Source organism: Lepidochelys kempii, chromosome 7 (genome assembly GCF_965140285.1).
Source record: "Lepidochelys kempii isolate rLepKem1 chromosome 7, rLepKem1.hap1, whole genome shotgun sequence".
Lineage (NCBI taxonomy): Eukaryota > Metazoa > Chordata > Testudines > Cheloniidae > Lepidochelys > Lepidochelys kempii.
The window spans coordinates 100,232,123-100,247,122 of record NC_136386.1 but is presented as its reverse complement, the minus strand read 5'-3'; the positions used below and the strand labels follow the sequence as shown (position 1 = coordinate 100,247,122).

At 37.7% G+C, this 15,000-nt stretch overlaps 1 protein-coding gene across 2 annotated transcripts in view; it reads right to left on the bottom strand.

The window, feature by feature from the left end:
* Window positions 1-15,000, bottom strand: part of EBF3 (EBF transcription factor 3) — a 131,390-nt gene that overhangs the window by 21,925 nt on the left and 94,465 nt on the right. The gene's annotated exons all lie outside the window — the stretch shown is intronic.

Sequence of the window (15,000 nt, the reverse complement as noted above, 5' to 3'; positions counted from 1 at the left end):
CAGAACACCTTTATCATTTCACCTCAAAAACATTATACAAAGTCGGCAAATGCCTGTTTTTTTCCTCCCTTTTTTAGGCTTTAAAATGATGCTAAGTTCACCACTTTATCATCAACTGTCTCTACCAAGTGCATTTCATCTATAAGAAATTCAGATGCTCGGGAAATTAAAATTTCAAAGATCTGCTGCAAAAAAAATCAATGGGTAGAGATCAATGCTCATAGAAATTTCATGAACTTTGAACTGATATGGGCATGATGATGAGAAGTGGTTGGAATTTCAGGTTGCTGATTGTTCCTCACACAGATGAAAAGCAGCCTACGGGTAGAGAGAAGGTATACATTTGAGATGGGTTTTCACTTTAATATTTTGTCAGACAAAAAATTAATTTTAGTCTATTTCAGTAACAAGCACAAATAAAAAAAATCAGCCTTTCCAATGTGACTTGTAGTACTACCACTTCTTAAGAGCACCTAATGCTTTGCACATTAACACTGCAAAGAAATGAAATCGGTTCCCTTTGCAGCCGATTGCAGGTGCAAATTAATATTGTAAAATGAAGATCAATACATGGACAGGGCAAAATCAATAGTGGCTAAATTATTGCTGCATTTTCCTCCTCATTCAAGATGAGTTGTGTTTTCCTCTCAAAGTCAATACTTTGCAGCTTTTCTCATTAATTTCTCAATAAATTTGGCAATGAATTTCAATCACAGAACTCGGCAGGGTGAGCCAAGCATTGTGGAATGCATAGGAAATACAAAGGCATGGAGGGGTTGAACACATCATTCATCAGAAGGCACTCTTGCTTGTTGAAGCAGGACTAATATCCCTGGACTTACTCAGGACAATCTATTTACTGTTTTGAAAAGGAAAAGGAAAAGAAACTGAACAGATTTTAATTTCTTTCTTTTCCTATGAAGAACTAAAAACAGATTTTTCATTTAAAAAACCCCCAACAACGTTGTCTTTACCTTACCAGTTTCTCATAATCACCTAGCTTGTCCCCCAAATAGTGGTAGAGGAAACAAGGGCATGCTCAATTTCAGTTACTTGTTTCAATTACAGGCCTGAAATTCACAGGTCAGTTAATAATTATGTTCGATCAGATAATGGTACAGAATTTTCCTTAAAGTACTCTTATTAACAATGGGGAAACTGCCACATTTTCTTCTAATTGGAAATCAAGAACCAGTTCATTCATATCTGTGATATTGTTTCTAGGCATTCATACAGACAGCCTAACTGGGCCTAGTGCACAGGGATTGTCTTCCCATTCAAGAGTACCTGGCAGTAAATAATGGCATTGTGATGTGACACTAAACACAGAAAAAGGGACAGCTCATCTTCCTTGTTACAAAAATAATACCCTTGCTGACAACTACTGGATTGCGTTCAAACAATTCTGTTTACATACCTCAAAGAATACATTTGATTATGGCTTTTATAGTCTTGCTGAAACTACATCTACCAAACCCAGCCCTGTAGCTAAGGAACACTAACAGAAGTGGCATATCTTATGCCCTCACTTCCAGAACAATGATATGCCTTTGGGCATGGGAAGCCTGAAGTCCAGGATGTAAAATATCAGAAAAATTGTCAAGTGTCTTACAGTATAATAGCAAAATAAATTTGGGATAGTTACATCTTAAAGCTTAATCTGATCCATTATAAATATATTGGCCCTTATAGTCTATTACCAAACTGGGTCAGAACACTTCTGTCAAAACATGTTTTGCATGAAAAAAGGGATGTGGGGAGAAATTTGTGAAAAATATTTTCTGATCACCTCTCGTTTAATATCAGATAACACACTTTTTTAAGGTAGCTACAAAAATAAGGCATTAAGGACTGGATTATCAGAGACATATGCATACATGCCTTCCACTGACTTCAGCTGGGGTTATAAATGCTCAGTACTACTGAAAGTCAGCCCCTAAACCTCTGGGGCCAAATCCTGTCACTCTTCTGGCTAGGGAAGATTTGATAGGTAGGATGTAGTCTTACTGCACAGAGAAGGAAGTGGGGAGTCCTCAAAGATAGCACCCAGGGCTCTAATTGAGGGGGTAGGGACTAAAAGGTGGCATGCTAAGCTTCAGCCACAAGCCAAGTTCCATCTGCTTGAGATACCACTCGCTGTGGATGTTCTAAGTACAATCACATAGGATCTGTTGGTCTCTCAGTAGGATTTTGGCTGCACCATTGGACAGGCTAGATTAAGGCACTGGCAAACATGGATGGTCTCCAGGTTATTCAAGGACATCAGAATCTCAATGTTCATCAAAAATATTGTGTTTCTAGCCTTCGTGGTTTTTTAAAAAAAAAAAAAAGCTAGAAAATGTGACCTGAATGTAACTGATGCAGTAATCTCAGTCTGGCTCTAGACAGTCAGGAGGGAGAAACAGCAATTAGAGCCAAAGAAGAAGCCACCTGCACCCATAGCCACCATCAGACCAGACCTGTCCCCCACTGCTCTGGAGGTTGGTGACGAGCTGACTGATTAGGAGGTTTGAATGGCTCACTAAGCTTCGTGGGACTGGCTCCCCTGGCTCTGCTCCTCCTACTCTCTACCCATCCCGCAGCCCGCTCCCTTTTGGCACCAGGGGTCTGACTGGGGGAAAAAGTGGAGGTACTCTCCCAAGTACCACCCACTTGCAGCACTCCAAAGAGATTTCATTCATTGCAGTTTTTGCAGATCTGTGTTCTTCCCTCTTTTTTATTAACCTGTTTTGATAGCAGTGAGATAATTAACACTGTTGACATTTAAATCGGCATCACTGGACTTAGCTGAGATGAATGGGGCAGTTCACAACTCTGATAGCTATTGTTTTCCACAAACATAACAGCTAAATTCTGTAAAACAAGATGGCAGCCTCAACAGAAATGCTGGGTTGCCAATGGATCCTAGCTGAAGCTCTAACACCCCAAGCACACTGCAAACCACAGCTCTCCAGGGCCTTGTTACACAGTAGTGCTGAGTGCCATTATGGGTGTGGAGTAGTGCTCAATTAGCAACTCTCCTGATCCATGGAACAAACACCCTTAGAAGGTGGCATTTCCTATAGTTACTAGGCCTCAAACACCATGGTGCTGAGTCTCTCGTAAATGCTTATCAAGGTAAGATTAGCCAGATGGACAGTCAGGAGGCGACTGCACCTATTATGCTACAGTACTGGCACTGATCTGCAGCTTGGGGTGGGAGACCCACCCCCTCTCCCAACTATTTAATCTATCCCTCAATATATCCTACAGTCACCATAATACCTGAGCTCATAGGCTTTGCATCAAACATTGTGAACACCATGCACAGCCAGTGTACTTGGCTGAAGTTTACAACAGGCCTAAGTAAGACCTGCTTCACCATTTAATCCCTTGGTGGGGCCACAGTTGATGAACTGGAGTGAATGCACAGTGCCGCTCCTACATACCACAGAAGGCTACTCCATATCAGAGCTGCAGAGGCTAGTACAGAGGTCAGTAACAGAGGACAGGTTAGAAGAGGGTCTCTGGAATCTATAGTTATATGGATCCAGGGGCCCTAACATCCCCTATAGATGGTATAGGGATATTTTATTGCAACCTGCAGGTTGGAGTAACAGATGGGAGATGTCTGGCGCTCTAGTCTCAGTTTGAAAAGGGGATATCATGTCCCCAACCCTCTTGGTCCCCCACATCATTCACATAAAAACTGAATAGTTAGGTTTCATGCGGGGAAAGTGAATCTCACCCATGTGTGCAAGTGCCAGGATATCAGTCTTGTTTATGATATCTTACAAATGCTAGTCTGCTATTTTTAAACATATTTGGAAACAGAAATATCACTCGAAAAATGGATGTAAAAGATACAGTACAAACTAGTGAATAGAAATTGACATCAACTAAACCCACATACACTACTTAGTATTTGGCTTTTCAACATCCAATTGCACAACATTTTCAGCCTTATAGCGAATGTTTTGCTTTGCAAGTAGGCGAAGAAGACACTGATTTACAGTCATTCCGATAGGATGTGCAAATCATTGGAAATTATCTGAATTCCACCAATATGGAGCCAGATCTTGTAAGCCCTCCACATGTAGAATTCCAGTTGAAGCTACTGGTATTTCCACACTGAGAGGGTTTTGCTGATCAGACACAAATACGCAGGAGGGGAAATCCAGCAACCACAATGCAACCTTGAATCTGAGAAGAATTAAGAAAGAGAACTAGTATGATACAAAATCATAAATGGTCATATGTCAGGGAACCACCGTATTTTAATATGTATGTAACTATAATAAAACATGGCATTTTTGCAAATAAAATGGCGTGTTTGACTAATGTGACAGAATATTTTAGTAACATAATTTGGCATTTTGCTAATATGATAAAGTATTTCACTAATGATACAGAAGCACGAATACTATATCAAAGCAGCAAAACATTACATTTTAAGTATTCAATACTCTAAGGTGTTTCACTAATTAAGATATATTTTTCTAATGCAAACAGTAGTTGTGCTTGTGTTCCTTATATTTGTGATCTTATTTGGTGCTGACTCCTCCAATGGGTGTTAGAGCTACACAAAAATATTCCTACTACTTTCTAAAGACTGGATTGTGGCTAACCCCTGAATGGATGTTCTGGGGAGGACATAAGGATTCTCCTCCTCTTGTACTCCCTTTGCAGGAGCATGTCACAACTACATCTGTTGAAGCCACCCTGAGTAGTCACGCTTTGTTACCACTAGCCATGTGGTGAAGAATAGTAGAGAGTAAGTGGGGCTATGGCTCTGCCCCGCTTCTCCTAGTTAGCTAGCAGCATCAGCAGCTGTGGAAAGTTGCACACATCTGCACTGAGTGTGCTGTCCCACACCAAAAAAATGTTAAAATTGACACACTATACGTATTGTTCTGCTGTACCTACATTAGGCAGTGAACACACAAATTCAGCATATAATATTACATAACATATTCACAGTAATATTTAGGCACAATAGAATGACTTACAGTCAGACCCTGAATGTTACTTTAAAGGATCTTTTTATAGTAGTTAAAAGAAAAATAATCTTACGCCAAGCATGTGCGACTTTCCTATTATATATGGATCACTGATAAGATATAACCATGATTTTAGGAGCCAAAATAGTCTAAGTTAACAAAGGACCCTTATTCTTAAAAACCTTTGGCATATTGAAGGTAAAAGTTTGACCGAGTAAAGACCTATTTTATCATCACTACTAAGGTTCTCTTTAGAAACATTTAATTTTTGCTTTAGATGACCAGATAACAAAAATGAGGTTAGTATGGGGAATACTGCAATACTGAAGTAACTTCGTGTAGATGTGTAAAGCAGGGGAAGAGTTTTATGGTGACCACTCTACATATACATATGTAAAGGGACACTGTCAGCAAACATGCCAAAAATTTGCCCCTGTCCTCTTCCCACTTCCCAGATTCCCATATCTATGTTGGGGATCTTGTAAGAGGAAAATATAACTATCCAGTGATAGGCCCATATGTCTTAAAATCCTAGAAGATGCACTAGGAGGAACATAACGAAACAACAACAATAAACCCAGGAAGCACAGATCGCAAACATGGATATATGTGCCACTCCATCCGCCCACTCCACTCTTGAGATGAGGACTGAAACAAATGAGAATATGGACTCTGAAATGCTCAAGCTCAGGTTTCTTGTCAATTACATCCACAAGTGAGCTCACAAAAATGAAGCCAGAGGGAGACACGGGAAGGGGACAGTGCACATGCCTATTGTCCCAACAAGTCAAGTATCATGGAGTTATTGTTCTTTTGCTCCCTGATCATCAGCTGGGGTTTTAAAAATGTTGCATTCTTCATTTTGAAGGTTGATAGCTATATCAAGGGAAACTTGAAGAACAAAACGGCAAGTTTAAGTGCAATATCAGCCTTGACGGTGACTCTTTAAGAAACTTCAGGCTGTGGACTATTGATACAATACACCACAAGGACTTCCTGACTTGCAACTTTCCAATGTTTCAATGGAAGTTTCTGTATTGAAAAATTAGCACCACCTACACTGAATTCTATTCAGCATAAGCACAATAACTATGTTTACTAAAGATGCTTGTGAAAATTTATTTATTCCATATGCTCATTAAAGGCATTTTAAAACCTGTATTAAAAATAAAAAGAAGTGGTCATAATATGGAATGATACCTTCAGAAATTATTTTTTAAGTCAAAGAAATTTTTGACACAGAAATATATATCTGAAACAACTTTTTTTTTGTAAGTTGACTTCAATACATTTACAGTTATTTATTTGATGGACTGTTTCTTTGTATGCATGGTTTCAGCACATATTCTTAAAATGAAAATTTATGGAAATCATTTTGCCAAAAACAAACATGTCAATTTTACAGAGAAATTAACCTTCCAAAAACAAGGGTTTAAAATAAAAAGTCTAACAAGCTGGTAACTACAGCAGTGGCATTGTAATAAGCAACTGTATAATACGCACAATAAACTCATGATTACTATTCAACCCTAGGGTTCTGAGATTTTTCCATTTTACCAGTCTAGGTCCTGATCCAAAGCCCTCTGAAGTCAATGGAAAGGCTTATTTGGACTTCAGTGGGATTTGGATGAGGCCCAAAAATATTTTAATAGGAGTATACCTATAGGCATTTGTAGCTGTAATTAGCCAAAAATAGATGTTTTATTGGATATTCTCCTATGAAACCTGCGTTTATCTGTTTGATATCCTGCTTTGATAAAGCATGGAGGTAAACATGGATTTAGAGGTAAATTTTAAATAAAAGCCTTTGGATTTTTTTCCCCTCAGTCATTCTTTGTTCAATTTACAATTTTGGGAAGTTTTAGCCTGAGTGTTACAATCTGGATCTAGGAATAAACAAAACAAAATAAAATCTGAAATTCGGGAAAATAAAAATAGAATTTGACTATTTCATACCCAGTAAACTGTTACATTCCAATCTTGTATAATATTTATATTATTTTCCTTTCTCAGAGAAATCAAGGTCTTATTCAAATGTTCAAATTTCAGCAATTATTAAGTGAAACCAAGATGACCCTTTCGTCCTCTTTTGAAGATGAATTACTGTCTCTTCACCACTACATTTTGTCAGTTTTGGTACAGCAGAGTCGATACCTTCACCTTGACGTGAAAACTTTGTGATTTATCTGTCCTTCCGTTACTCAGTGTTACCACAACCAGAAGAAGTACAGCCAATCATGATACTGAGAGCAGACTTTGGTCGCAGCCACTTGAAAAAAAATAAAGCACTCTCTGATGATAGACAAATGTGTCTTGTTAGCAACAGCCAAAAAGCGCTTGACTTGTACTAATAACAAAAAGGCCATGTTGGTCACCATGGGTCTAAAGACGAAGCACCCTGTCACTGCCTTGGTTGGGAAATTAGCAAATAATGTTCCTTTTCCTTGATAAATGGGTGACAGTTCTCTCTCACCAATCATTTTTTAACATTTTGATGCATGTCTATGATCCCGCTGGAGGAACAGAAAAGTTTACTGGCCCTCAATTTTCAGATGATGAATGGAACACTCTAAATGTGCGATTTCTATATGAGGTATAGTTCATTTTAAGCAATTCTAGTAAATGGGTGTCACTGATTAGGACAAATAGTCTACTTGTGCAATAGCACAAATGGTATGTCTCATTCTTCTGGCCTCCTTTGAGACAGAAAAGAAAGGGGACAACAATGACTCTGTTAAACCTGGAGTTACTATTGTTTTAAAATGAGCCATTGTATAATATGCAATTTCCAGAATGCTATGACTTGATGTTTTACTGAATCAGTTTTTAGCATGTTTAGCATTTACTTCTTAATTAAAATATACTTTATACTGAAAAATCCCTTCTGAGACAAAATACGGTGCTAAACAAAAAATGTATTTTCCGTTTTGACTTTCACTGAAATATTTTAAAGGAAATATAGTTTTATAAAGCACAATGAGGCTATTTTAAAGTGTTAGTGGCTACAGTTTTTTGAAAACTGCCTAATCAACTTTGAAGGACTTATTAGAAAGAACCATCTTGAGAGAAAGACAAGGATTATCTGTCCTACTTTTTGTTTTATTTATTTATTTTATTCATTTATTTTTATTTTATTTTATTTTTAGGGCCTGGTGACAACCAATACTTACATAAGGTCTGATCAATAAATAACCAATATGGTTTTTACAATGAGTATAACTTGCTTTAGGACAAGAGCACTTAAAATAAAAAAAGAAAGTACAGCATATATGGTTTAAAGTTGCTGAGAATGTCAGAATTAAAATGTACCCATAAGTTTATTTTTAAAGGCTTACCACTAATGTAACAGTATTCGTTATCTACATTTTTGTTTTAATTTTTTTTACAATGACTGGGTTTCATGGGTAAGAACTATAATTGAGTAGGTACAAGAAATAATCAGATGGTTTAAATTTAACTAAGGCATTAGCATTTAGTTTAGCATTGTGAAAATAGTATGATTTGTGGGAGGCAATTAACAATCATTTGCTCTGTGGATACAAGTAATTTGTTTAAAGAGCACTGACCTATGAGACAGCTAGTTTGTGTTGGCTGTGATGGAAGGGAGCTATTGACTCTAAACAGTGTAACAGTGCCATTGACAGAATCACATTTGAATGCACACAAAAGATCTTTAAAATACTTCAGAAACATGAGATCTTTTCAGAGGGTGAAGTGGGGTGGGGGTTAAATGAGGCAAACGAGCCAAAACAGAGATTCAAATACTGAAGGAAAAGTAGTCAAAATGAAAGAGCCAGGACAATATAGTCATTAAAGAAGGTTTTTCCCCCTTGATATTCTGCTAGTGTTGAAGAAGAATCTAACTTTTTCTCCCCATAAATACTCTATCAGAAGGAACACAAACTGTGAACAATTACTGGTTGAGTAATGATTTCATAAACCTGAAATTGAATGCAAGTCTTTGTGCAGAAATAATCATTTTTATGTTCACATCTAGTAAATGCATTGCAGACCTGGGAATGGTTCCATGTATTCAACATTCAAGCTTTTTCTGTGTCCATTTTGGACATGTTTACTTTTGAATGCCAATACCTTGTTTAGCAACTCAGTTCAGTATACTGCAAACCTACATGCTCATTCTAGGTAATTTATGGTAATTTCTTTAATTGAGCAAAAGAAGGGAAGGTCACAAAAATATCTGGGTGGAAAAGGTCAGCATTAAAAGTTCTAAATGAGATATATTCATGGTATGCTGAGGACCTTTGTTTGAAGAAATACTAATATTAATTGGCTTGAATTTCTTTTGTTTAGTAAGAAACACTTTATGCAAAATGTGCACTTTAAGAAAACAGTAGTGCACTTGCACAAATACAGTGTAAACTTGCTACTGGTTTCTGAAAGTGAACACACAAAATAATTCCTCACACCTTAAAATGTATGCATAAAAGTAGTTTGCACTGTAACATAATTTCATTTAGAAGCATACAAATCACAATTTGCCTTAATCAAATAACATTGCAATGCTCATATTCTAATTAAAAAAATAATCTCTGATATTTAATTTAAGAACCTAGAAGACTTCTACGAGTAAAATGATTACTCTTAACCTGCACAGAATTGCTCAATTTAACTATGCAGAGAATTTTTCAGGTAAGGACTATTTTAATTACTATTAAACAAGCAAACGATACACTATTAGACAAATATTAAAACCGGTATTGCATTCAGTTATTAATTTGCACTATTCACTTTTAAATGCAGCAAATATCTCATTAATTTAATTTTAGGTGCCCACCAGTTTATATTGCATTTTACAGTCTGGAAGGCAATTTACTATTAACTGGCAATTACATACAGAATGATTGTTAATTCTGCTCCTAAGTGCTAGCTGCTTGAAAATTGTTATCTCTCTCTAATTTTTGACCTCCTTACAACCGGGGTGAGGTATACTGGGAATACAAAGGACTAGTAGAGAAGAGCTGGACATGTCATTTGTGACTCATTCTTTTAATTCACCGTGCTAATCAACTGAACTGCCACAATCTCCCAAGGTAATTGTATCTTTATAATACTTGAAAGCAGTAGGCAAAAAGGTATGGATAGATGGGGACAGGCCTTCCCTTAGCCTGCTGAGAAACAGCACAGTATCCTTACTATGTGTGACTGATAGGGCCTGTTTTTGAAAAATCTGGTACTTTCATATTCATAGATTCATAGATATTTAGGTCAGAAGGGACCATTATGATCATCTAGTCTGACCTCCTGCACAATGCAGGCCACAGAATTTCACCCACCACTCCTAAAAAAGACCTCACACCTATATCTGTGCTATTGAAGTCCTCAAATTGTAGTTTGAAGACCTCAAGGAGCAGAGAATCCTCCAGCAAGTGACCCGTGCCCCATGCTACAGAGGAAGGCGAAAAACCTCCAGGGCCTTCCAATCTGCCCTGGAGGAAAATTCCTTCCCGACCCCAAATATGGCGATCAGCTAAACCCTGAGCATATGGGCAAGATTCATCAGCCAGATACTACAGAAAATTCTTTCCCGGGTAACTTGGATCTTACCCCATCTAAAAACCCATCACAGGCCATTGGGCCTATTTACCATGAATATTTAATTACCAAAACCATGTTATCCCATCATACCATCTCCTCCATAAACTTATCGAATTTAATCTTAAAGCAAGATAGATCTTTTGCCCCCACTACTTCCCTCGGAAGGCTATTCCAAAACTTCACTCCTCTGATGGTTAGAAACCTTCGTCTAATTTCTAATCTAAATTTCCTAGTGGCCAGTTTATATCCATTTGTTCTTGTGTCCACATTGGTATTGAGTTTAAATAATTCCTCTCCCTCTCTGGTATTTATCCCTCTGATATATTTATAGAGAGCAATCATATCTCCCCTCAACCTTCTTTTAGTTAGGCTAAACAAGCCAAGCTCCCTGAGTCTCCTTTCATAAGACAAGTTTTCCATTCCTCGGATCATCCTAGTAGCCCTTCTCTGTACCTGTTCCAGTTTGAATTCATCCTTCTTAAACATGGGAGACCAGAACTGCACACAGTATTCCAGGTGAGGTCTCACCAGTGCCTTATATAACGGTACTAAAACCTCCTTATCCCTACTGGAAATACCTCTCCTGATGCATCCCAAGACGACATTAGCTTTTTTCACAGCCATATCACATTGGCAGCTCATAGTCAACCTATGATCAACCAATACTCCAAGGTCCTTTTCCTCCTCCGTTACTTCTAGTTGATGCGTCCCTAGCTTATAACTAAAATTCTTGTTATTAATCCCTAAATGCATGACCTTACACTTCTCACTATTAAATTTCATCCTATTCCTATTACTCCAGTTTACAAGGTCATCCAGATCCTCCTGTAGGGTATCCCTGTCCTTCTCTAAATTAGCAATACCTCCCAGCTTTGTATCATCTGCAAACTTTATTAGCACACTCCCACTTTTTGTGCCCAGGTCAGTAATAAAAAGATTAAATAAGATTGGTCCCAAAACTGATCCTTGAGGAACTCCACTGGTAACCTCCCTCCAACTTGACAGTTCACCTTTCAGTAGGACCCGTTGTAGTCTCCCCTTTAACCAATTCCCTATCCACCTTTCAATTTTCCTATTGATGCCCATCTTATCCAATTTAACTAATAATTCCCCATGTGGCACAGTATCAAACGCCTTACTAAAATCTAAATAAATTAGATCCACTGCGTTTCCTTTATCTAAAAAATCTGTTACTCTCTCAAAGAAGGAAATCAGGTTGGTTTGGCACGATCTACCTTTTGTAAAACCATGTTGTATTTTGTCCCATTTACCATTGACTTCAATGTCCTTAACTACCTTCTCCTTCAAAATTTTTTCCAAGACCTTGCATACTACAGATGTCAAACTAACAGGCCTATAATTACTATAATATCACTGTACACAGATCATTTAATGTCTCAACTTCTATACTTTACAAAGGCTTTGTACTCCACACTACACTCTTGTTTCATTATTCTGCAGCCTCGTTGCCCTATGGTCCACCTCATGCTGAGAAGGTTAAATGTTAGAGTGCCAAGCCAGACTGCAAGCATGGTGGGACACTGATGGGAAACAGATGCCCTGGGGATTCAGCCCCTCCCTACTATAGGGCCACATAATTTTCATATTGTGAAATACAGTGAGGCTTGGCTCAGTTTTCAATGGTGAGTGTAATTTCCAATCATTATCTCTTTGTCCCCATCAATTTAGGGGCAATGCAAATCAGACAGAAGTTTCCAGGTCAGACAGGCTCTGACCCTACCTTTCTTTTTACTTTTTGTTGACATATAGGCTTCTGTATCCCTTACAAAGTGTTTGAAATGTATATTTCTGTTAAAGTTTTTATTTTATTTTATTTTATTTTCGCAGTAAATTAATTGCAGCAACAGCGGTTATGGAAACTTTGATGATTCATTTAAACATCTTTATTTAAAATGTCCCTATGAATCCTGGTAAAGGAGAACTCCAGAGTAGGAAAAGTAAATGGCTTCTTTCTAAAACTTAATTTATTTTTGCACTTTTAATTTAATCTATGGAAATTTACATTAAAATATCAATTTATGGAATTTCTTGAATCTATTACTATAAGGAAAGTCAAAAGCAAGACTGAACATTTAGGGCCAGATGCTCATCTGGTGTAAATCAACATAGCTCTGTTGAAAACGATGGAACATCAATTTATACATCAATTTATAACAGCTGAAGAAACTGGATTTTAGTCTAACATTTATAGTTAATTCACTTTACTTTGCTGAATATTGTTGCTTACAGAGCAAATATAACTAGTCATTGTTTGGAGCCCATTGCACAAATACCTGGTCACAACAGTTAGTTAAAGTATGAAGCTAGAATTTCCCAGAATTCCACAGAATTCCCAGTGTTAATTCCCTGCAAAATTGAATCATATACTTCCATGATGTTTTATTGTAGCTTTATGTGGATTGATTTCATTTGTGTTTATCATAGTATTTTTAAAGACTCTATAATCGTGATTGGATTAGCCAGTTGCCTATAGGTAGCCCATTCAACCCCAGCCAGCTTTGTAGTTAACATCTGCTTAGCATACCATATGAAATAAGATGGTGGTCTTAGGCAACGTTCGCATTGCAGGGAGGTCAGTATCACCAAAACCACCACCACCGCATTTGGCACCCTTCTTGACAGTCTCAGCAGAAAAGCCAAGAACTGAACAGACAGGGAGACTTAAATATCCTCTCACCCTTGGAGGTGGGTCCTTCCAGATCAGAGCTGAGGTACACTGGAGGGAAAACTTACACTGCTCCTGCCCAGGTTGTGCCTGTTTTGTGGATAGATGGAGGACTTCAGTCTCCACGGCTATCAATCCAGCACCTTTCATGAACACTATATTCATACTAAAGGCTCAATCCTGATCCCACTGAAACTAATGGCAAAACTCCTATTGACTTCAATGTGAGCAGGCTGGGAGTCCTTAAAAAATAATTGTTTTTAAAAGTCTCAATAATCTGCTCATAGTTTTCAAAAGTACCCCAAATACACATTTTTTCCAGCAAGATCAAAACAATTAGTCAGAAACAGTTACAGCCTATTGGGAAAATACCAATCTAAAGTGTTTTTATGAAAAACACATTATTTAACAAGTAGGCTTTAAGGCCCAGATCCTCAAAGGTTTTTTAGGCACTCCCTTAACTCCCTTAGGGCTTGTCTACATTACCTGAAGGATCGATGGGCAGCAATCGATCCAGCGGGGGTGATTTATTGCGTCTAGTCTAGATGCGATAAATCGACTGTCGAGCACTCTCCCGTTGACTCCGGGACTCCACTGGAGCGAGAGCCACAGGTGGAATCGACGGGGGAGCATCAGCTGTCGACTCACCGCAGTGAAGACACTGTGGTGAGTAGATCAAAATACGTCGACTTCAGCTACATTATTCATGTAGCTGAGTTGCATAACTTAGATCGATCTCCCCCAGTGTAGACCATGCCTTAGTCATCAATTAAGTCCCACTTCAGCCCATATCTGTGGGACGTAGGTGCCTAAATACATTGGGGGATCTGGGCCTAAAATCTCTCCCAGAGTCACTACATTCTATCAATTTATTAAGTAAACATTTAAGAACTCTTTGGTGTTTATTTTTATAGACGTTTGTGACACAACAGAACAATTCATAATACACACTTGAATATTTGCAGTAGTAAGCATGTGTGTATTATGGACCCACTACATCAAATCATTAACTTAAAAAAATAAATTGGTTAGTCTTAAAAAAATTATGAATGTAATTACCATTCATGTGAGTATCAGCTTTTTTCATCTCAATATCTTAGTTGAATTCATTTTTTTAAATGCCAAAAGAACTCAGTCCATTTTTTAGACAAAAAGCCAGAAATGTTTCATTTAAAAGATGAATTCTTTTGAGTTCAGAAACATTTGTAACCACAAAACTTCCATTTTTTCCCTTGTGCTCTTGAAACTTAAAATCAAACACGTTTAAGAGAAATTTGGTTTAAACAAATGACTTCCAGGCTGCAAACTTTTTATGCCAAGTTTCATCTCTGAGAGAATTTTTACAGCCAAGTTATTAATAGGGATGGATGAAGTGGTTTGGATACAATAAGAAATACCTGAACCATTGCCCTAAACTTCAACTGAACCATTACTGAGGTTCAAAAAAGTTTGGATAACTTTTCTAAAAAAGAATTGTTCACTGCTGAGTACTTCTTCACTTCCTGTTTCTGGCTGGAACAGAGTGGGAAATGCTGTTGATATCTATATATAAAACTGGAATCCGGAAGTATCAGGCATCTTGTGACAGAGAGCCTGATCTCAAGATATCAAGACCAATTTTACATACTGAAGCAGTTCAGATAGGCATTGGAGCTTTTGGGTGCTTCCCTGATCTTAACTTCTGAGTTATTTTGAGCTTTGCCCACTATTAGTCAACCACTCTGTAAATGCTGACAGACCCACTATTGTGAATGTACCACCGTTATATTCTAATCTAAA